General features: G+C 46.8%; 1 protein-coding gene across 1 annotated transcript in view; it reads left to right on the top strand.

Annotated features, from left to right (window-relative positions):
* Nucleotides 1-25,254, top strand: part of PPP1R9A (protein phosphatase 1 regulatory subunit 9A) — a 312,177-nt gene that overhangs the window by 22,020 nt on the left and 264,903 nt on the right. The gene's annotated exons all lie outside the window — the stretch shown is intronic.

Genomic DNA, 25,254 nt, shown 5'->3' on the forward strand with positions numbered 1-25,254 from the left:
GAGCCCCTGTGTCCTTGCCCAAACTCAAAAAAGCCTATGAAAAAGGTACCAGGAGCATCTCATGGGGCCCCCTACTGACCCCGGGCCCTCGGGCAGTGCCCGAGTTTCCAAATGGTAAGGCCGCCCCTGAACAGGACATAACCTCATTGTAAAAACTGCAAGAATATGTCTTTTTCTTGACCTCTGTGTGCCTCTACGGCTATATTCACATGGCTGCTGGATGTAAAAGATCAACCATTGCCTGTTTTGTGCTAGTTCAGCTTAGTCCTTACTGTCAACACTAGACCCTGTCATATGAAGTCTTTGACTGTGTGGCCCAAATGTGTCAGAGCGACCTGATGCATTTCCTGATGAATATTCAACTGTACACCCTTTCAGACCCCCTGGCTGGGATGCATAACAGATGTTGAAAACAAGCATTGAATTCTATAGGAAGGTATAATGAGGGCTGTGTTACCTGAGCAATCATGGCGCTGGGGGCAGCTTGCACACACCTTTGCCTTTGATGTCTGCTTTAGTGCTACTCCCTCTCTAACAAGCTGGATTCTGCTGCATCATGGCAGTAATACCCATTAAGGGAAATGGTTGCTTCGCCTTGGTTATTTTTTCCGGTGGTGATGTGTCACCAACAGCACAGTCAGCCTACCTGTCAATTAATTTGCAACAGCGTAGAAAAGATTGTACATCTCTGCTAAACATGTACAAATTGTCCATTAAGAAATGATAGACAGCCGCACACCAATCATGCCACAGCGTTCAACAGTTTTTTTTTACAGACAGCCACAGCAGTAGTCCCAGCCCAGAGACCGTCTCCTTTAACTCGTTTAACCCAGGAGGGCTTTTGGGTGAAATGCGTTAAGGAGGTGGCCTCTGGGCTGGGACTACTGTCACGGCTGCCTGTGGAATAAACTGACAAACCCTATTTGGTGTGTGGCTGTCCTTCATTTTTTCAATGTCTTTGCAGCATTGACGGCTTTGTATGAACCAATTTAGAGCGCTGCTCCCAGAGCCCGTATACTGCCCCGGTGATCCACAGCTGTGTTGGGTGCCAGCATCCAGATACACATCCAGGATAGAAGTAGTGTGAAGAGTTTTAAAGATGCCGCACTCCTATCGGTCAGATATAAGATAACGGTGAAATGGCCTAAGCCTCAGCCCCTCTCTCTGGTCTCACCCTTAGACGCGTTTCGTCCTAGTTGCATTCAGGATACAGCTGGAGAGCTCGCTTTGGTAGTGGAGGATAATGTGATATTTCTTCAAACTACAGATTTTCAAAATATAGCAAGCCCCTAACTTCCTGTGTTAAGCTGACAATGTTGACTACACAAGTCTCCTCTGATGGACTACAAAACACCCTCACAGCCTTTATATTATGAAGATGAAGAAATAAGGAGGTGTTCTGAAGTCCAGCAGGGAAGAACTCAGGATGGTGACAACACTGTTTGGGATTGCAGTGCAGCAAGGGCAGCGTTGTCAGCAGTGGCGTCCCGAGGCAGGTGCGGGGGGTGCACGCCGTACCGAGTGACACCTACCGCATGGAGTGACACCGGACCCGCTCCACGAAAAGGTAAGTTGTAAAGCAAGCCGACGATCCCTGTAGGATGGATCCAATCCATCCTGCGGGTTCGTCGGCTTTCTTTACAAATTACCTTTTTGTGGAGCGGGTCCGGTGTCACCCCGCATAGGTTGTATGCTGACGATCCCCACAGGATGGATCGGATCTGCGGATTCCGGAGCATAATGGATCGAAATCTGATCCATTTTTCTGAATCCACAGATCTGAACCATCCTGCGGGGATCGTCGGCATGCAACCTATACGGAGTGACTCCGGACCCGCTCCACAAAAAGGCAAGTTGTAAAGAAAGCCGACGAACCCGCAGGATGGATTGGATCTGCGGATTGGGGAGCATAATGGATCCCCGCATTCTGTGGGGATCAATGGAGAGGGTGTCACCAAGTGTTATCACACCGGGTGACGCCAACCCTAGGGACAAACCTGGTTGTCAGTTCACAACAGAGTGTTAGGAGACAAATGTGCATGTATTGCAGACATGAGCTGCTTATGTGTTTTATTGTTCTATTTTGCCTAGACACAGGGCTATTTTTCAGTGGGACTGTGAGGAACACAGTTCCAGCACCTCATTGTGATAGAATGGCAAGGGGTGCTGGTGTGTACTGGAGGGTCTATTGTTCCTGGCTGCTGAGGGATCTATTGTTGCTGGAGAGGTCTATTGCTACTGGTGAGGGAACTAATGTTGCTGGGGGGTCAACTGTTGCTGGGAGGCATCTACTGTTGAGGAAGAGGTCTATTGATGTTGGCTGCTGGGAGATCTACTATTTTATTGCAAGGAGTCTATTATTGTTGAGAGGGTCTATTATTTTAAGGAGGATCTATTGTTGCTGGGGGAAGGAGGGGGGCTATTGTTGTTGGCTGCTTTTCTTGCTATCATTAACTAATTTTGTACATATTAATTAGCACCATAAAATGATTCTTTGTTCTCTATTCTCTAAAAGGGGTGGTACAGGGAGATGGGTGAAACAAAGGGACGTACTCAGAGGTAGGTAGGGGGCAGAGACAAGGGTGACTCAGAAGGGGGCAATACCTGCACCTATTCTCTGAGAAAAAAGTATTGCCTAGGCATATTTGTTTCCAGTTTCGGCCACTTATTCCCAGTAAGCAATAGCACCTAGATTTGGACCTGATCTGGGCGGTACTGGGAGGTGGGTGAAACCAGGGGACGTACTCAGAGGTAGGTAGGGGGCAGAGACAAGGGTGACCCAGAAGGGGCAATGCTTGCACCTATCCTCTGAGAAAAAAAGTCTTGCCTAGACATATTTGTTTCCAGTTTCAGCCACTTATTCTTAGTAAGCCATAGCTCTAGATTTGGACCTTATCTGGGTGGTACTGGGAGGTGGGTGAAACCAGGGGACGTACTCAGAGGTAGGTAGGGGGCAGAGACAAGGGTGACCCAGAAGGGGCAATGCTTGCACCTATCTTCTGAGAAAAAAAGTCTTGCCTCGACATATTTGTTTCCAGTTTCGACCACTTATTCCCAGTAAGCCATAGCTCTAGATTTGGACCTGATCTGCCCTTGTGACGTCATGCAGCTTGCCATGGTCTACTCTGGGGTAGCCAAGGGGTCAATCAGTGCCAAAGGAGGGGAGACCTTCATATTCAGTGATTCAGTGTTGCCCTGTGGTGGGCTACAAATATACCATTGGAAGACAAGTAGGTAAAGTAGCCATTTTGTGTGATTTATGACTTGTGTGCAAGAGAGTGTTTTCTTGCTTCTGACTTGTATTTGTGGAGTCGGTTTCAGAGGATTTGAAATGCAGTGTCTGGCTTTTGATTTGGATCTTATAGAGCGACGTTGACTTTTATTGCTGCATTTGCTCGGCTCCTCTTGTTGATTTATTCTCCTACATAAAAATCAGTGTGCAAGCAAATAATAAAAGAACAGCAAATCAGAGGCGGTATAAAACAAGCCATTTTTCCTTGAAAGCAACTGGAAGCGCACTGCGTTTAGACAGATTTCCCTTTTCCTTAAACAGCTTCTCCTTTGGATCCAGGATCCTGATTTTTATTGCACCAGAATTCTTCATTTTCTGGTCAGTTGTTCATGGGAAATAAATAAAAATACACAGCCTTACCACATTAAATCAATACAAGTCCGAAATAAAGCCCATAAATAGCAGAAGTTTTTACATTTGACTGCGGAGAAACGTCTATTCCGTATTTATGGACTCGATTCGGACTTGTATTGAATTAATGGGGTAGCACTGTTATTTATTTATTTATTTCACCATTTATTGAATGCATGGTGTAAACCGGCTGCAGCCTGGGGCATATGTATTGTGGGGAATTTATTACGTATTTATTATAAGTGGTAATATTTTAGATACCGCTGTGTTTTTCTTGGCACATTTTAATTTTTCATGAAACCCTTAGCAGTATGGCAGAAAAAAATATAATTTTTAAATTTCTAATGTAAATCCGTGGTTTGAACATCGAGAGCACAGACACAACTTTAAAGGGTAAGTTCACCTTTTAATAATTAAAAGGGTGAACTAACTGTAAATAGTTCATCCTGGCCTCCCCTCTGGATGTAATGTCCATGATGACCCATGCGGCCAGTGTAGCAGTCCGTATGCAATACACAGCCCCGTCATGAGTATTCATCATAATGCTTGCAATGACAAACGTTCATTGGTCAGTAAGGTCTGGAGGGGTGGCCAGAATACTTGGAGTTACTTCAACTTTTCATTTTTCATGAACTTACTCTTCAAAGTCTATGTATACCCTAACAATGAGCTTATCTTATTTGGTCTGTTAAATATACCATTGAAAGTGTTTAGTTAGCACAGGGATGGTGAAGCCCCTTCACAATTGGCACAGCAGGTGTGCAGACCCAGGAACTCAGCAAAGGGATGGTGAGAACTCCTCATATTGGGCACAGCAGGTGTGCAGACCCAGGAACTCAGCAAAGGGATGGTGAGGACCCCTCATAATAGGCACAGTAGGTATGCAGACTTAGGAACACAGCAAAGGGATGGTGAGGACCCCTCATAATGGCCACAGCAGATGTGCAGATGCGGGAACACAGCAAAGAGATAGTGAGAACTCCTCATATTGGGCACAGCAGGTGTGCAGAGCCAGGAACTCAGCAAAGGGATGGAAAGAAGCCTTCATTATGGGCACGATAGGTGCTCATACCCAGGAACGCAGCTCAGGGATGGTGGGAACCCTTCATATTGGGCACAGCAGGTATGCAGAGCCAGGAACTCAGCAAAGGGATGGTGAGGACCCCTCATAATGGCCACAGCAGGTGTGCAGACCTAGGAACACAGCAAAAGAATGGTGATGACCCCTCATATTGGGCACAGCAGGTGTGCAGAGCCAGGAACTCAGCAAAGGGATGGAAAGAAGCATTCATTATGGGTATGATAGGTGCTCATACCCAGGAACACAGCTCAGGGATGGTGGTAACCCTTCATATTGGGCACAGCAGGTGTGCAGAGCCAGGAACTCAGCAAAGGGATGTTGAGGACCCATCATAATGGCCACAGCAGGTGTTCAGAGCCAGGAACTCAGCAAAGGGATGGTGAGGACCCCTCAGAATGGCCACAGCAGGTGTGCAGAGCCAGGAACTCAGCAAAGGGATGGCGAGGACCCATCATAATGGCCACAGCAGGTGTGCAGAGCCAGGAACTCAGCAAAGGGATAGTGAGAACTCCTCATTTTGGGCACAGCAGGTGTGCAGACCCAGGAACTCAGCAAAGGGATGGTGAGGACCCCTCATAATAGGCACAGTAGGTGTGCAGACTTAGGAACACAGCAAAGGGATGGTGAGGACCCCTCACTATGGGCATGGTAGGTGTCCATACCATGGAACTCAGCTCAGGGTTGATGGGAACCCCTCATATTGGGCACAGCAGGTGTGCAGACCCAGGAACTCAGCAAAGAGATAGTGAGGACTCCTTTTAATGGCTACAGCAGGTGTGCAGAGCCAGAAACACAGCAAAGGGATGGTGAGAACCCTTCATTATGGGCATGTCAGGTGCCCATATCCAGGAACTCAGCTCAGGGATTGTAAAAATTCCTCATATTGGGCACAGCAGGTCTGGAGACACAAGAACCCAGCTCAGGGATTGTGAGGGCTGTGTTACCTGAGCAATAATGGCCACAGCAGATGTGCAGACTCAGGAACACAACAAAGGGTTGGTGAGGACCCCACATAATGTGTATAGCAGGTGTGCAGTCCCAGGAAATCATCTCAGGGATTGTGAGAAGCCTTCATAATGAGCACAGCACATGTGCTGACCCAGGAACTCAGAACAGGGATGGAGAAAACCCTTCATTATGCACACTGCAGGTGTATAGAGCCAGAAAATCAACACAGTATTGGTAAGAACCCCTCAATATGGGACCAGCAAGTGTATAGAGCCAGAAAATCAACACAGTATTGGTAAGAACCCCTCAATATGGGACCAGCAAGTGTATAGAGCCAGAAAATCAACACAGTATTGGTAAGAACCCCTCAATATGGGACCAGCAAGTGTATAGAGCCAGAAAATCAACACAGTATTGGTGAGAACCCCTCAATTTGGGACCAGCAGGTATGCAGACCCAGGGATTCAGCCCAGGGATAGTGAGGCCCAGAAACTCAGAACAGAGATGTAAGCAATCACCGAGAGACATAAAACATAGGATGACCTTCTAAACATCTACCAAGAGAAATATGAACAATGGGTGGATTGACCCTTTAAGGAGGTAAAGTGAGCCTTTGATAAATTGCTGTGTATTTTTCTCTTTGCAAATATTTTCATAAACAAATTGGATTGTATGCCATCTCATGTGACCCCGACCAACCCATCTCTGCAATGTGTTCTGCCTGTTTATAAACAAATTAGTTTTGGATTCCATCCATTCTCCTCAGCCAGCAAAAGAGCTTTGTGTGTGCAGTCATACTCAGATATTTCTTCTTAGAGGGGTGGAACATATCTGGATGTACCAGGGGCGGACTGACAACTCCTGGGGCCCCCAGGCAATAGGGGATCATGGGGCCCCTGTGTCTTTGCCCAAACTCAAAAAAGCCTATGGAAAAGGTACCAGGGGCATCTCATGAGGCCCCCTACTGACCCCGTGCCCTCGGGCAGTGCCCGAGTTTCCAAATGGTCAGTCCTAAACGTACTAAACGTTCCACCGGCATGTGTAGGCCTATTTATTATGATAGGTTGTTGGACGCCGTGGCATCTGATCAACAGCTATCTTCTATGTATGGTGACTCCGATCAGGTTGCTGCATATTATTGCACTTTGTGCGGCAATGTTGCCCCACTCTGCCCTTAAAGAAGACCTCCAGCCTATTACTGACATGTATTGATCTCTACAGTTAATGTAAATCTAATCACTAGCATGTCATACAATGATTACAATTTACAAATATATCAAAGGTGACTGCAGTAACTGTAATAAGAGGCCACAATCTAAAGAAGAACTTCAGTCCCCCTAATTTGGGCTCTACCCACACCGGTGCCGGCATCTTATAAGACCTGGTGCTGCCACAGATGTGCCAAAGAGCTCTGCCAAGCATTCACGACTTGGCAGAGCCATTTGGCACATCTGCACCCCATTGAGCTTCCCCACGCATGTGCAAAAAAAACATAATTTGGAACATCATGTGGTTTACTGTGACTTTGTATATAATTAGCAAAGCGTTGCTCTAAGTGCCAATGCTATGGCTCTAGTATCCCACTCAAGAAGGGTGCTGACATATGTGCTAATCCAGTCAGTAGTATTATGGGGAGTTGATAGACGCCACACACCGAATAACTCCAAGTGAAAAACTGACTCAGTCACGGCTCCTCCCGATAGCCACACCCTTTGATGCATTTTGCCCCACCCACAGGGCTTAGTCATAGAAACAAACACCAGCCTAGTGCCTTACCATAGAACTTTAATAAATGAATAATAAGAATGCCAAACTACTCACAAAATAAACAGTCAAGTGCACATAAGAGTCCAACACTGGAAGGATGTCCATCCACCAGGGGGCAGCTTACGCATTTCGAGGGCAAGCTTTGCGCTCTGAGGAAGAGGGCTTTACCCTTGAAACGCATTAGCTGCACCCTGGTGGATGGACATGCTTTTGGTGGCTTGTTGGACACTTACAGGCATTCTTTTTTATTAATTGAATAAAGTCCTTTGGTGATGCACTTGGCTGGTGCACTTGCTGGGTCACTAGTGGGGGCCATTTATACACTAATTGCTCAGTGAGACTGACTCTCAGTGTGGACTAATCACTTTGGAAGGCCCTTTTTATGTAGCGCAGACTTTTAATTTTATATATCTTAGTCATAGAGGCTAAGGACTCTATGACTAAGCCCTGTGGGCAGGGGGAAACGCACCAGAGAGACTTGGTTATCAGGGAGAAGCCGCGGCTGAGGCTGGTTTTCACTATCTATGCACTTGGAGTTGTTCGGTGTTGTTCGTCTACTATCCTGAGGTTTACCAACTTTTTGCATGCGCAAGGGTGAAAATTGCATATGCGAAGATGAACCAAAGGGCCAGTGTCTACCAGGGTCCCAAAGGCCAGGCAGAGCTCTTTGATTCATCTGTGCATGCGTGGAATTGAGCAGACATCTTGCCTAGGCGAGAAAAGACAAGTGCTGCTCTGCGGCACCAAAAACTAGAAAGGACTTAAGAAAAGCATGTATCCAATTGTGGGGGAGGGAGGGGGCTGGAGCCAGGTTCAAATATTTATTTTTTATGGGAGAAGGTCCGCTTTAGGGTTAGAGAAAAGGCAGTTTATCCTTAGATTGTGGAAAGGGTTCTTTACTATTAGTGTAGTAAAAATGTGGAACTCCCTCCACCCGTAAGTGTTAATGCCATTTTCAAAATGTTTAAACCTTCAGCTTTCAACACGTTTCACAGACATGATACCCCGTCCATGTTCCTGCTCAGTGACAACGTACTGTCCACGTCTCTCAGTTGTTCTCCCATGTTGTCACCTGTCACAACAGCTTTTCCTCAAGTATACCAGTGGCTATTTCAATGTATATTAAACAGGCATGGTCCCCTGCCATGTTCCTGTTGAGTGACAACGCAATGTCTCCAGCTCTCAATTGTTCTCCTATGTTGTCACCTGTCACAGCTGATTCGTTATAACACACAGAGCTTTAGCAAAGTTAATTTTTATTAGTTAGAGCCCATTCACATCATATGCAGTGACCTACAATTTTTACTGCAACTGATCATTCACAGGTCATCACCAAGGCAAAGAGAAAAAAGTTGTTTTTTTATGTGCCCCGTTAACACCACAACACTGCCTTGAGGTGACGTGCAAAAATGCAGATGTGCTGCATTTTTTCTGCAATGCATCGGAGCTCACCTGATGTCACTGGAAGTCACCGCACCTCAGTAGAGTTGCAGTTCAATGAATGGAATGCCATATTGACATTTCAATAAAGTTAAAAAGAAAAACTAAATGTAAAAACTTAAAAACTGAAGAAAAAAAAACGGCACCCCCATAACTATATCTCCCAAGAGCCCTTTACCTACACATGGTGTGGGCAGGCTCCTAGGAATCAGGGCAGCAGCATTGTTTTGCTAATAAATAAATTAATGTATGGCTGTGGAGAAGGACAGAGAGGAGGAGTGGGGGATAGGAGGTGTTCTGTAGTCCAGCAGGCAGGGCTGACAATGCTGGTTGGGATTTCAGTGTGGTAGAGGCGTTGTCAGCCCAAACAGGAAGTTATTATCTTTTTGACAAATCAACTTGTATGTTTCTGTGTTTGCTGGATTTCAAAGGGAAAAAAACATAAGGAAATGTACATACAGTTGTGACCAAAATTATTCAACCCCCAATGCTGTAAAGGGGTTTAGGGACTATAGTGTACATTTGGAATTGTATTCAGAATCAAATCCTACAAGGACGTTGTAACTACCCAAATGCAACTAAAATGACATCAATTGTTTATGTAATACAGTAGTAAATGGTTCTTATGTGGTTTCTTCATTGCCACAATTATTCAACCCCTTAAAGACTACCACTCTGAAGAACAGAGGTTCATACAGGTGCTTTCCATCAGGTATTGAAAACACCTGTGGATGTCACCGAGCAGCAATCAAGCATAATAAGCACCAATTAGGCAGCTTTAAAATGACTGTGATACTCAGCTCCTTCTAGACATTTACTGGTGTGGTTACAAACATGGTGAAGGCAAGAGAATGGTCCAGGAAGACAAGAGAAGAGGTGATTTCTCTTCACAGGAAGGGCAATGGCTATAAGAAGATTGCAAAGATGTTAAACATACCAAGAGACACCTTAGGAAGCATCATTCGCAAATTCAAGGCAAAGGGCACTGTTGAAACGCTACCTGGTCGTGGCAGAAAGAAGATGCTGACTTCGACTGCTGTGCGCTACCTGAAGCGTAGAGTGGAGAGAAGTCCCCGTGTGACTGCTGAGGAACTGAGAAAAGATTTGTCAGATGTGGGTACAGAAGTTTCAGCCCAGACAATAAGACGCACACTGCGTAATGAAGGCCTCCGTGCCAGAACTCCCAGGCGTACCCCCTTGCTGTCTCCAAAGAATAAGAAGAGTCGACTGCAGTATGCCAAAAGCCATGTGGACAAACCACAAAAGTTGTGGGATAGTGTTCTGTGGACTGATGAAACAAAATTAGAACTGTTTGGGCCCATGGATCAACGCTATGTTTGGAGGAGGAAGAACAAGGCCTATGATGAAAAGAACACCTTGCCTACTGTGAAGCATGGTGGAGGGTCAATCATGCTTTGGGGCTGTTTTGCTTCTGCAGGTACAGGGAAGCTTCAGCGTGTGCAAGGTACCATGAATTCTCTTCAGTACCAGGAGATATTGGATGGAAACGTGATGCAGTCCGTCACACACCTGAGGCTTGGGAGACGTTGGACCTTTCAACAGGACAATGATCCCAAGCATACCTCCAAGTCCACTAGAGCATGGTTGCAGAGGAAAGGCTGGAACATTTTGGAGTGGCCATCGCAGTCACCAGACTTAAATCCGATTGAGAACCTCTGGTGGGACTTAAAGAAAGCAGTTGCAGTGCGCAAGCCTAAGAATGTGACTGAACTGGAGGCCTTTGCCCATGAAGAATGGGCGAAGATACCCGTAGATCGCTGCAAGACACTTGTGTCAAGCTATGCTTCACGTTTAAAAGCTGTTATAACTGTAAAAGGATGCTGTACTAAGTACTAAGATTGAATGTCACTTGGGGGTTGAATAAAACTGATAATGCTGTGAGCACAGAAAAGACATTTGTGGTTATTTCATTATAACTGTTATGTTATATTTGTCTGACCTACAAGTGCCTCTTTAATGTAAATGTAAGCAAGATGACTGAATGATCAAAAGCAATGTCAAACTGGCCAAAACACTCAATTTCAGTGGGGGTTGAATAATTTTGGTCACAACTGTATGTTGGGGAGATGTGTTTAATATGTGCCTGATATTACCTAGTAAAAGATTTTACAGTGACAGGTTCCGTTTAAAGAAGTCTTCCATTTTTATGAGTGTGTTCTGTTCCATGGGGGACAATGCACATGTAGCACTTTGCCCGATCTTCCTATGTGCTGGCTAGGGCTAGCTGTGAGGTCGGACAGGGCATCCCTCCTTTCTCATTGACTCTCCGACAACGCAGCTGGCAAGGAGATGGCTTCTATGACAGATGGGACTTTTGTACGTCTTCAAGAACGTGGCTGAGACAGACATCTCACAAAGAGTTCAAGTGGATGGGAACTTGTCAGCTAAAATGTTCCAGGTGAGCCGGCAAGTGTTTGATGATGTTGAAAAGTGCCATCTGTCTAAGCAGCCATCTCCTTGCTAGATGTGTTGTTGGATGGCCATAGGAAAGGGGTTCTTGCCTGACCTCACAACTAGACTTAAACAGCAATGAAATGTTTAGCTGACAAGCTTCCCTCTAGCTGCATTTCTCGTGAGAGGCTTGTGTCAGTCAAGTGCTTGGAGATGAAGAAAAGTGCAAGTTGTCAAAGCAGCCATCTTCTTGCTAGATGTGTTGTTGGATGGCAATAGGAAAGGGGTTCTTGCCTGACCTCACAACTAGACTTAAACAGCAATGAAATGTTTTAGCTGACAAGCTTCCCTCTAGCTGCATTTCTCATGAGATGCTTGTGTCAGGCAAGTGCTTGGAGATGAAGAAAAGTGCAAGTTGTCAAAGCAGCCATCTCCTTGCTAGCGGCATTATTGGATGGCCATGGAGAGAGAGGGGAACACCCTGTACAACCTCACAGGTAGACTTAAATAGCACTTATCCTCCTTCTTAGAACATTTTGGCTGACAAGCTCCCCTCCACCTGTATTCTTCCTTAGATGCTTATCTCAGGCACTAAGTACAAGTGGAGATGAAGGAAAGTGCCAGCTGTCAAAGCAGCGATCTCTTTGCTAGCTGCATTGTTGGACATCTGTGGGGGGTACCTGTCCGATAGCTATACTTAGACGGCACTGAAACATTAGTTGACAAGCCCCTCTGTATTTGTATTCCTTGTGAGACTATTGTCCTGGGCAAGTGCTTGGATATGAGAAGAAGTGCCAGTTGTCCAAGCAATCATCTCCTTTCTAGCTGTGTTATCAGATGGCCATGGAGGAAGAGGGGGCACCTTGTTCAACCTCACAGTTAGACTTAGACAGCACTTGTTCTCTTGCTTGGAACATTTTAGTTGACAAGCCCCTCTCCACTTGTATTCCTCATGAGAAGATTGTCCTGGGCAAGTGCTTGGATATGAGGAAAAGTGCCAGCTGTCAAAGCACCTATCTCCTTGCTAGCAGCATTGTTGGATGGCCATGGAGAAGGAGGAGGCACCCTGTTCAACCTTACAGCTAGACTTAGACAGCACTTGTCCTCTTGTCTGGGACATTTCCGCTAACAAACCCCTTTTTGCCTGCATTCCTTGTGAGATTATTGTTTCGGGCAAGTGCCAGCTGTCAAAGCATCTCCTTTCTAGCTGCATTATTGGATGGCCATGGAGAGAGAGGGGGACACCCTGTTCAACCTCACAGATGGACTTCGACAGCACTTCTCCTCTTGCTTGGAACATTTTAGTTGACAAGCTCCCCTCCACCTGTATTCTTCCTTAGATGCTTATCTCAGGCAAGTACAAGTGGAGATGAAGGAAAGTGCCAGCTGTCAAAGCAGCGATCTCTTTGCTAGCTGCATTGTTGGACATCTGTGGGGGGGGGGGGGTACCTGTCCGATAGCTATACTTAGATGGCACTGAAACATTAGTTGACAAGCCCCTCTGTATTTGTATTCCTTGTGAGACTGTTGTCCTAGGCAAGTGCTTGGATATGAGAAGAAGTGCCAGTTGTCAAAGCAATCATCTCCTTACTAGCTGTGTTATCAGATGGCCATGGAGGAAGAGGGGGCACCTTGTTCAACCTCACAGTTAGACTTAGACAGCACTTGTTCTCTTGCTTGGAACATTTTAGTTGACAAGCCCCTCTCCACTTGTATTCCTCATGAGAAGATTGTCCTGGGCAAGTGCTTGGATATGAGGAAAAGTGCCAGTTGTCAAAGCAGCTATCTCCTTGCTAGCTGCATTGTTGGATGGCCATGGAGAAGGAGGAGGCACCCTGTTCAACCTTACAGCTAGACTTAGACAGCACTTGTCCTCTTGTCTGGGACATTTCCGCTAACAAACCCCTTTTTGCCTGCATTCCTTGTGAGATTATTGTTTGGGGCAAGTGCCAGCTGTCAAAGCATCTCCTTTCTAACTGCATTATTGGATGGCCACGGAGAGAGAGGGGGGGACACCCTGTTCAACCTCACAGATGGACTTCGACAGCACTTCTCCTCTTGCTTGGAACATTTTAGTTGACAAGCTCCCCTCCACCTGTATTCCTCGTGAGATGCTTATCTCAGTCAAGTGCAAGTGGTGATGAAGCCCCTCACTTGTATTCCTTGTGAGATGATTGCCTTGGTCAAGTGCTTGGATATGAGAAAAAGTGCCAGCTGTCAAAGCAGCCATCTCCTTACTAGCTGTGTTATCAGATGGCCATGGAGGAAGAGGGGACACCTTGTTCAACCTCACAGGTAGACTTAGACAGCACTTGTCCTCTTGCTTGGAACATTTTAATTGACCAGCTCCCCTCCACCTGTATTCCTTGTGAGATACTTGTCTCAGTCTAGTGCAAGTGGTGATGAAGAAAAGTGCCAGCTGTCAAAGCAACCATCTCCTTGCATTGTTGGATGGCCATGGTGGGGGGGGGGTCACCTGTCCAACCTGACAGCTAGACTTAGCACTGGAACATTTTAGCCCCACTCTACTTGCATTCCTCGTGGGATGATTGTCCTGGGCAAGTGCTTGGGTAAGAGGAAAAGTGCCAGCTGTCAAAGCAACCATGTCCTTGCTAGCTGCATTGTCAGATGGCCATGGAGGGAGGGGGGACACCCTGGTTAACCTCACAGCTAGACTTGTCCTCTTGCTTGGAACATTTTAGCTGGCAAGCCCTTCTCCACTTGTATTCCTCATGAGGCGATTATCTTGGGCAAGAGCTTGGATATGAGGAAAAGTGCCAGCTGTCAAAGCAGCTATCTCCTTGCTAGTTGCGTTGCCAGATGGCCAAGGAGGGTGCCTTGTCTGACTTCACAGCTAGCCTTAAGAAATAAAGTCCTACATGTACTGCATCCCCTGGGGAACAGAACACATTCATAAAAATGGAAGTGAGACTTTACTATAACTATGCACAGCTCCCAATTCCACCACCAGATGCTTCCTCCCGTCAGTCGGCCTACAGCCTAATTAGAAGAAGTGAAAAACACTATAACTAGAAAGCCCGGTCAGAATGTTCGGAGCTTTTAGGCAATCTGTGCTACTTTCTAAGCACTTAACTGTCATTTCAGTGAGGAGGTGATAAGTAGTGCTAAGTGTTCACCTGCTGATAATCCACAGCCTGGCTGTCAGTCACCTGTACATTGCATTTATATGTGCTCTGCAGGAACACAGCGTCGGAACGCACCGGTGCGGGCTTACAGATGTTTTTCAATTTGTGTCTTTCCTGCTGAAAGTCCCTGTAGTTCCATAACAGCTGGAAAGGCCCATGATGCAGAAAACGCAGTTTTATATGGTATGCCTTCTTTGCCTTCTGTCACAGTGGTCGCATGATTGGGAAGTCCATTCCGCTGGCCCCCCCTAATCAAAACTAGGGACCGGAAGAGCTTGGCCACTGTGCCAGTAGGACACTCACAGAAACCTCAGTCACCATGGAGGCACGCGTGGGCAGGGCTGCTGTTAGAAACCACGGGGCCCCATACAGCCAACCTGAACCCCCCTCCAATAAAGCATAGTTTACGATGCTTCAGTTATGAATGAGCACAGTAAGTGATTGGTTCAGATCACTCATTGTGCTCATTAAGGAAAGGAAGGGGCTGGTAAATGTGACCCTCCCACACTCTCTACCCTGAAGGATCCCATTGCGTTCTTGCTGCTGCCGGTGGAAAGGAGAGGAGGTGAAGCTGGCAGCACTGTTGGGGGGGGGGGGGGGGCATAGGATGTAGGGATCGGTTTCAGTAACTGCCCCCCCCCCTGCTGTGCCAATCACCCTCCCTGCTCACATCTGATTTACCCACCTGCCTGGGCCCCCTTGCTGGCCTGAGCCCCGTACAGGAGAACTGGTGATACCCCCTTATCCACAGCCCTGCGTGTGGGTGTTATGGTCCACCCTCCTTGACACCACATACATCCTCAGAAATATTGGCAGATTTAAATTTGCTGCAAACGTGAAAAACTATGGCAAAACCCCGCTAAACGCTAATGCAAAAACGCAGAAAAACTTGTGTTTTTAACGTGACTTTACACAGCTAACATTACCAGTGTTATTAAAATGGAGCCTAACGATTGGCATCCAGCGGGAATAGCTTCCAGTCATGTGACCACTGTGAAAACCAATCACTGTGGTCACATGATCCTTTCCACCCCTCCCCCCCTCCCCCGGCATTCAGAGCTATTTAAAGGGATACTGGGGTGGCAGGGAAGGGGTTAAAAAGTCTTGGTCCCCTTCAGCAGCATGTGGCAGAATGCAACATATCAGTATTTTTTTTATTTTGTGCAGTTATACTATAACTGGAAGCAGGGGCGGACTGACAACACATGGGGCCCCCGGGCAATAGGAAGTCATGAGGCCCCTGTGTCTTCGCCCACACTCAAACCACACCCAAAAAAGCCTATGAAAGGTACCAGGGGCATCTCATGGGGCCCCCTACTGAACCCGGGCCCTCGGGCAGTGCTTGGGTGCCCGAATGGTCAGTCCGCCCCTGACTGGAAGTGTTATTGACTTTAGCTCAGTTGCAGCGTTTCCTGGACTTGTGTGGTGTTACCCCTGGAACCTGCAGCATGCTCCATGAATGGAAGCAGGGTCAGATTCTCCTGTGTCTTATCTTTTAACAGCTTGGCAGAATTGCTTATCATTGGAGGAAGAAATTCTCCCGGTGCTGATATTGTAATTGATCTTTTATGCGCGGCTGCTTGTTTCGGATACATTCTGCCTGCAGTTCTTCAGATGCAGTTGAAAGTCTGTTTTGCAGCATGCGTTGTATTGATCCTGGTGTTACGCCAAGACTTCATTTTTGTTTTGCTTATCCACGCTATTGTAGACCGAATATTCTGAAAGTCAAGTATCAGGGTCTGTTTTTGTAAATGCTGGGTGCGGGAAATACAATGGCACTGTTTATGGAGGTACTCCGCCAAGCACCAGTTGTAGTATTTGGGTGATTTCTTGCTAAATTGAATCGGAAGGCTTCATCTTCCAAAAGCTTTGTGAAGATTAAAGTGTTACTAAACCCCGGACCCTGCATTCACTATATCTGGTCTCCCCGGACCCTGCATTCACTATATCTGGTCTCCCTGGACCCTGTATTCACTATATCTGGTCTCCCAGGACCCTGCATTCACTATATCTGGTCTCTCCGGACCCTGCATTCACTATATCTGGTCTCCCTGGACCCTGCATTCACTATATCCGGTCTCCCCGGACCCTGCATTCACTATATCTGGTCTCCCCAGACCCTGCATTCACTATATCTGGTCTCCCAGGACTCTGCATTCACTATATCTGGTCTCCCAGGACCCTGCATTCACTATATCTGGTCTCCCTGGACCCTGCATTCACTATATCCGGTCTCCCCGGACCCTGCATTCACTATATCTGGTCTCCCCGGACGCTGCATTCACTATATCTGGTCTCCCCGGACCCTGCATTCACTATATCTGGTCTCCCCGGACCCTGCATTCAACAATGCGCACTGCGGCAAATGGTCAGTGTGCAAAGTGGAAGTCTGCACATAGAGTGCAGGAGGTGCAGGAGGTTTTAGTATATAGTGTATATAATGCAGGGGTCTGGGTAACGTAATGTACATATTGCGCGGTCAGGTGGGTAATGTACGTATTGTGGGGGTCAGGAGTGGGTGTTGCAAAGAGTGCAGGGATCAGGTGTATGTAATGTACAAAGTGTAAGGTTCAGGTGTATGTAGCATATATAGTGCAGGGGGCAAAGTTCCACTGACCACCAGCGCAAGGGGGCAAAGTTCCACTGACCACCAGCGCAAGGGGGCAAAGTTCCACTGACCACCAGCACAAGGGGACAAAGTTCCACTGACTATCAGCACATGGGGGCAAAGTTCCACTGACCACCAGCACAAGGGGGGCAAAGTTCCACTGACCACCAGCGCAAGGGGGCAAAGTTCCACTGACCACCAGCACAAGGGGGCAAAGTTTCACTGACCACCAGCACAAGGGGGCAAAGTTCCACTGACCACCAGCACAAGGGGGTAAAGTTCCACTGACCACCAGCACACGGGGGCAAAGTTCCACTGACCACCAGCACAAGGGGGCAAAGTTCCATTGACCACCAGCACAAGGGGGCAAAGTTCCACTGACCACCAGCACAAGGGGGCAAAGTTCCACTGACCATCAGCACAAGGGGGCAAAGTTCCACTGACCATCAGCACAAGGGGGCAAAGTTCCACTGACCATCAGCACAAGGGGGCAAAGTTCCACTGACCACCAGCACAAGGGGGCAAAGTTCCACTGACCACCAGCACAAGGGGGCAAAGTTCCACTGACCACCAGCACAAGGGGGCAAAGTTCCACTGACCACCAGCACAAGGGGGCAAAGTTCCACTGACCACCAGCACAAGGGGGCAAAGTTCCACTGACCACCAGCACAAGGGGGCAAAGTTCCACTGACCACCAGCACAAGGGGGCAAAGTTCCACTGACCACCAGCACAAGGGGGCAAAGTTCCACTGACCACCAGCACAAGGGGGCAAAGTTCCACTGACCACCAGCACAAGGGGGCAAAGTTCCACTGACCACCAGCACAAGGGAGCAAAATTCCACTGACCACCAGCACAAGGGGGCAAAGTTCCACTGACCACCAGCGCAAGGGGGCAAAGTTCCATTGACCACCAGCGCAAGGGAGCAAAGTTCTACTGACCACCAGCGCAAGGGGGCAAAGTTCCACTGACCACTAGCGCAAAGGGGCAAAATTCCACTGACCACCAGCACAAGGGGGCAAAGTTCCACTGTCCACCAGCAAAAGCTAAAATCTTGTGTTAATAAAACAAATGTATTACAACTCACAGCCAGACCAATAAATATATCCTTGGCAGCTCGCTGACTAGCCATGCAAAAGCTCGGATGAGTCGCGGCTAATGAATAGTGGCTCGTGACATCATCACTCATTTCCGAGCATGCGCATGGCACTATGTGCACTGTTATCCGATGCTCGGTTGCTGGGGCAATGCTGGGGTGACTTGGCTCGCATGCCGACAGAGAGGGCTCCACATGCCTCCTGCGACACGCGTGCCATAGGTTCGCCACCACTGTGCTGGCTCCTGTCCCATGCCGAGTGATACCAACTGCACTCCACCTCTTATCCCGGCTAGCGGTCTCCAGAGTGGTGCCAGCAGCAGGAAAGAAGAGATCTTCAGACCAATGTGAAGCAATGCATTGGGCATAATAGTATAGGGCTGCTTTGACACTGATGTGCTGCGGTTTGCGACACGATGGTACGGCAATAAGAGGTTTGACTTATCTGTTGTTGTCCAGGTAGACCTCCACCTCTTTAAGGATGCCTACCCCTGGTATCCAGTATATACCTACAGACAGCTGTCCTGGGAAATCAGTGTCATCTACAAGCATCGGAGGAGCCATAACATGAGCTATAAAGTAATAAACGTGTTGTAAAATGTTATTCTATTTGCTCAGTGTTACATTTCTTCCATTAACCACCACAGCGAACCCCTTCCAGACAAGAGGGCTTCAAGGATGACTCCCTACAGGCTGAGACACGCCAAACGTTTTTAGGTGGCTTGTGCTAGGTGGGCCTTGTAGAGTAACAATGGGGGTCTGAGACTCCAGCATTGCACATTAGGAATTCAAATGTAAGTGCAGTGCTAAAGCATAAGTGACAAATGCAATCATACAGTGCCTATGTGAATAGAAGTGTTCATACAATAAAAACATCTCAGGTCATATAACATCATAAAATCATAAAAAACTCTAAAAATCTGAACTTAAATAGTGAATATATATAGTCCGTGGCACTACAGGTCACAGAAGTGCCAAGTGATACGTGTGTGCTTTTTAGCAATATTAGTGATAATACAGTGAAGGAAATGCGTATTTGATCCCCTGCTGATTTTGAATGTTTAACATAAAAAACAGTGCAGCGCTGAGGATATGAATAATAAATCCGAAATAAGTCCACTGCAAGTCCAGTTTATAGAAACATGTCAGGTGACAAGTGGAAATTCAATGTTGGTGATCCGTGAGGAAGTGGCTGAAATACGCACTCACCAGAAAGAAGATATATATAAGCAGTATATATCAAAAGCCCATGGATCCTCAATCCAGAAGGAACAAAGCTGGTCTGGTCACAGAAAGTGGGTCCCTCCTTTATGGATGCAGCAACAGATCTTCCTCCTCCCAGTTTGGTATTGGATTCCAAAGTCAGGGTTCTGCAAACAAAGTGCTCCTCAAAGGGAGTCAGGGAAGGATGCCCATAGTGTAGTAAGTTATGAATAAAACAGCTTTATTAGGAGAACAAAAAGCATCTATTTCAAAATTTGGCAGGTATCATCAAGATGTGTCAGCAAGACAACTAACCCTGACACTTAGAATGATGGCCGCCGGGCCTCCACGTGGCTCCGGCGGCGTAGCGTCTCGACGTCCAGGCTCCTCCTTACGCGTTACGTGCGCACGCACATCTTCAGAGGTATGGAGCCAGACTTACTACACTATGGGCGTCCTTCCCTGACTCCCTTTGAGGAGCACTTTGTTTGCAGAATCCTGACTTTGGAATCCAATACCAAACTGGGAGGAGGAAGATCTTTTGCTGCATCCTTAAAGGATGGACCCACTTACTGTGACCAGACCAGCTTTGTTCCTTCTGGATTGAGGATCCATGGGCTTTTGATATATACTGCTTATATATATCTTCTTTCTGGTGAGTGCGTATTTCAGCTACTTCCTCACGGATCACCAACATTGAATTTCCACTTGTCACCTGACATGTTTCTATGAACTGGACTTGCAGTGGACTTATTCGGATTTATTATTCATATCTTCAGCGCTGCACTGTTTTTTATGTTATTCTGTATAAGTATATATCGGTTGCTTAGAGTGCTCAGCTGCTGTTTAGGACCAGCGCTCACTGTTTTTTCCTTTTAGATTTTGAATGTTTGCCCACTCACAAAGAAATGATCAGTCTAAAAATGAATGTTCGGTGTAATGTAACACTGAGAGACAGAATAGCAACAAAAAATTCAAAAGAAATGCATGTCTAACAAATGATGCACTGATTTGCATGTTCATGAGGGAAATAAGTATTTGATCCCCTATCATTCAGCAGGATTTCTGGCTACCAGGTGTTTTTCATTCAGGTAACAAAGTGAGATTAACCACTTGAGCCCCAGAGGATTTACCCCCCTTAATGACCAGGCCTTTTTTTGCTGTTTGGCGCTGCACTAATTCAAATGATAATTGCGTGGTCATGCAATGCTATACCCAAACGAAATTTACGTCCTTTTTTTCACACAAATAGAGCTTTCTTTTGGTGGTATTTGATCACCTGTGCGCTTTTTATTTTTTGCGCTATAAACAAAAAAACCACAAAAATTTTGAAAAAAAACATTATTTTCTACTTTCAGCTATAAAAAATATATCGTAAACTCAAAGTTAGTCATAAATTTAAGCCAAAATGTATTCTGCTACATGTTTTTGGTAAAAAAAATCCCAATAAGTGTATATTGATTGCTTTGTGTGAAAGTTATAGCGTCTACAAACTATGGTATAGATACTGTAATTTATGCCTTTTTTTGCTATACAGCGCTGCACTAACTCAAATGATAATTGCGCGGTCATGCAATGCTGCACCCAAACGAAAATTACGTCCTTTTTTTCACACAAATAGAGCTTTCTTTTGGTGGTATTTGATCACCTGTGTGCTTTTTATTTTTTGCGCTATAAACAAAAAAACCACAAAAATTTTGAAAAAAAACAATATTTTCTACTTTCAGCTATAAAAAATATATCGTAAACTCAAAGTTAGTCATAAATTTAAGCCAAAATGTATTCTTCTACATGTTTTTGGTAAAAAAAATCCCAATAAGTGTATATTGATTGCTTTGTGTGAAAGTTATAGCGTCTACAAACTATGGTATAGATACTGTAATTTATGCCTTTTTTTGCTATACAGCGCTGCACTAACTCAAATGATAATTGCGCGGTCATGCAATGCTACACCCAAACGAAAATTACGTCCTTTTTTTCACACAAATAGAGCTTTCTTTTGGTGGTATTTGATCACCTGTGCGCTTTTTATTTTTTGCGCTATAAACAAAAAAACCACAAAAATTTTGAAAAAAAACAATATTTTCTACTTTCAGCTATAAAAAATATATCGTAAACTCAAAGTTAGTCATAAATTTAAGCCAAAATGTATTCTGCTACATGTTTTTGGTAAAAAAAATCCCGTGCATTAGCGGGCAAACTGGCGCTATCTAGGAGGGGCGCTAACACTATCGGAAGTCACCAGTGACACTAATACAGTGATCAGTAAAAATCTGTTCACTGTAATCAATGACACTGGTGACAGGGCAGTGAAGGGGTTAACTGGGGGGGGGTGATCAAGGGGTTAAACGGGATTACTGGTGTACTGGCGGGCAATCTGGCGCTATCTGGGAGGGGCGCTAACTCTATCGGAAGTCGCCAGCGACACTGATACAGTGATCAGTAAAAATCGGTTCACTGATCAGTGACACTGGTGACAGGGCAGTGAATGGGTTAACTGGGGGGGGGGAGATTAAGGGGTTAAATGGGATTACTGGTGTACTAGCGGGCAATCTGGCGCTATCTGGGAGGGGCGCTAACACTATCGGAAGCCGCCAGCGACACTGATACAGTGATCAGTAAAAATTGGTTCACTGATCAGTGACACTGGTGACAGGGCAGTGAAGGGGTTAACTGGGGGGGGGGTGATCAAGGGGTTAAACGGGATTACTGGTGTACTGGCGGGCAAACTGGCCCTATCTGGGAGGGGCGCTAACACTATCGGAAGTCGCCAGCGACACTGATACAGTGATCAGTAAAAATTGGTTCACTGATCAGTGACACTGGTGACAGGGCAGTGAAGGGGTTAACTGGGGGGGGCGATCAAGGGATTAAACGGGATTACTGGTGTACTGGCGGGCAAACTGGCGCTATCTGGGAGGGGCGCTAACTCTATCGGAAGTCGCCAGCGACACTGATACAGTGATCTGTAAAAATTGGTTCACTGATCAGTGACACTGGGTGACAGGGCAGTGAAGGGGTTAACTGGAGGGGAAGGCGATCAAGGGGCTAAACGGGATTACTGGTGTACTGGCGGGCAAACTGGCGCTATCTGGGAGGGGCGCTAACTCTATCGGAAGTCGCCAGCGACACTGATACAGTGATCAGTAAAAATTGGTTCACTGATCAGTGACACTGGGTGACAGGGCAGTGAAGGGGTTAACTGGAGGGGGGGGGGCGATCAAGGGGTTAAACGGGATTACTGGTGTACTGGCGGGCAATCTGGCGCTATCTGGGAGGGGCGCTAACTCTATCGGAAGTCGCCAGCGACACTGATCAGTAAAAATCGCTTCACTGATCAGTAACACTGGTGACAGGGCAGTGAAGGGTTAACTGGAGGGGGGGGGGGCGATCAGGGGGTTAAATGTGTCCTAGAGTGTTCTAACTGTAGTGTAGTGCTTGTGTACTCACTTTTTGGATGTCTTCTTCTCTGTCTGGAACGGAATGTGTCCAGGCAGAGAAGAATGACATCATATCCTGCCCTGTGTATGTCAACACAGGACAGGATAGGACAGGGACCGATCATGTGATTTCAGCCAGAAATCACTGGCTGAAATCTAATGATTGATCCCTCCTGGATCAAATAGTGTCACCCGCGGGTCGGCGGGAGCGCGCGCGCGCGCCCCCTGCCGGCGAAAGTGTCGGGAGCGCGGAACCCGTTTTTAAACGTGGTTTTGCGCTCCACTGCCGCCCTGCACACGTATATACACAGTGGCAGGGCGGCAAGCGGTTAGAAGCAGTCTCTTAAAGGGAGTGTTGCTAATCTCATTTTGTCACCTGTATAAAAGACACCTGTCCACAGGAGCAATCAAACAATCAGATTCCAAACTCTCCACCATGGCAAAGACCAAAGAGCTGTCAGGGACAAGATTGTAGACCTACACAAGGCTGGACTGGGCTACCAAACTATCAACAAGCAGCTTGATGAGAAGGTGACAACAGTTGGTGCAATCATTCGCAAATGGAAGAAACACAAAACAACTGTCAGTCTCCCTAGGTCTGGTGCACCTTCACTGTACATAGTCCGTGGCACTACAGGTCATAGCAATGCCCGGTGATCGTGGAACTACAAGGTGGAGCAAAACCAGCTGGGATGCTCGAGAGCGCTCATGATCCAACATGGGAATCCACCACCTTCTATGGATGTGCACTCACCAGACCGCTACTTGTATATTAGCATTAATGCTGATCCTTATGGGGGGGGGGGGGTCTCAGGAAGCCATAAATAGGGACTGGACTTCTCCAGGGTCAGGTCTATGCATGACCAGCCAAGGATCCTCCTAGGGGGAGAAGCTCACCACAGGAGCTGAAGGTATGGCAATCTAGTGTAGTATTTATTGTAAATAGTTCAAAGTAATCCATGTGGATACAGCAAAGAGTTAAATGCATAAAAGCATACCAAGATGGCCACCGCTCCGATCTCCGGCTGCGGCGGCGTGACGTCAGCACGTAAGGCTCACCCAATGCATTTCGTGCGCATGCACGTCTTCAGGGGCACGCATACTGCACATAATGAGTTTGCATCAAAAAGCTCAGAAACTCCTTACTCCCAAGACCAGATACAGTTTAAGGGGAACTCCAACTCTTCCCTTAACATGGACAAAAACCATAAACCATCAGCAGTTGGTTCAAGCAGCCTGGAAGTCACACGTGATCATCCACTGTAGCTGTGATGACATACCGGTAGGTGGGGGAGGCTGGGATCCCTCAACTCTGGGACAACTCAGCATTTCTTAGGTACTGATCTTGTATACAGAGGGAGGTCTTTTATAATGTGTGAAATCTTTCCTCAACAACACTCTACCCAATCCTAATATCTACACCTCAAAATATTGATTAAATAAATAATATAGTGAATGCAGAGTCCAGGGGAGACCAGATATAGTGAATGCAGGGTCCAGGGGAGACCAGATATAGTGAATGCAGGGTCCGGGGAGACTGGATATAGTGAATGCAGGGTCCAGGGGAGACCAGATATAGTGAATGTAGAGTCCGGGGAGACCGGATATGGTGAATGCAGGGTCCAGGGAGACCGGATATAGTGAATGCAGGCTCCGGGGAGACTGGATATAGTGAATGCAGGGTACGGGGAGACCAGATATAGTGAATGCGGGGTCCGGGGAGACCAGATATAGTGAATGCAGGGTCTGGGGAGAGCAGATATAGTGAATGCAGGGTCCGGGGAGACCAGATATAGTGAATACAGGGTCCGGGGAGACCGGATATAGTGAATGCAGGGTCCAGGGAGACCAGATATAGTGAATGCAGGGTCTGAGGAGACCAGATATAGTGAATGCAGGGTCCGGGGAGACCAGATATAGTGAATTCAGGGTCCGGGGAGACCAGATATAGTGAATGCAGGGTCCGGGGAGACCAGATATAGTGAATGCAGGGTCCGAGGAGACCAGATATAGTGAATGCAGGGTCTGGGGAGACCAGATATAGTGAATGCAGGGTCCGGGGAGACCAGATATAGGGAATGCAGGGTCCGGGGAGAGCAGATATAGTGAATGCAGGGCCTGGGGAGACCAGATATAGTGAATGCAGGGTCCGGGGAGACCAGATATAGTGAATGCAGGGTCCGGGGAGACCAGATATAGTGAATGCAGGGTCCGGGGAGAGCAGATATAGTGAATGCAGGGCCTGAGGAGACCAGATATAGTGAATACAGGGTCCGGGGTTTAGTAACACTTTAGAAGTGACTGTCTTAGTTGAAAGTCCTCAGTTGAAAGTCCTCAGTTGAAAGTCCTCAGTCCTTACTGCAACATAAAACAAAACACAAGACGCTAGTTCCATGGTTTCACCTAGAAAATGAAATGAGCACACACATGGAAAAAAGGAATCCAGCTATTAAGCTCCTTGTTGAAAACAA

The sequence above is a fragment of the Staurois parvus genome, unplaced genomic scaffold, assembly GCF_062004578.1.
Source record: "Staurois parvus isolate SC_StPar_1 unplaced genomic scaffold, SC_StPar_1.0 ptg000418l, whole genome shotgun sequence".
Taxonomy (NCBI): domain Eukaryota; kingdom Metazoa; phylum Chordata; class Amphibia; order Anura; family Ranidae; genus Staurois; species Staurois parvus.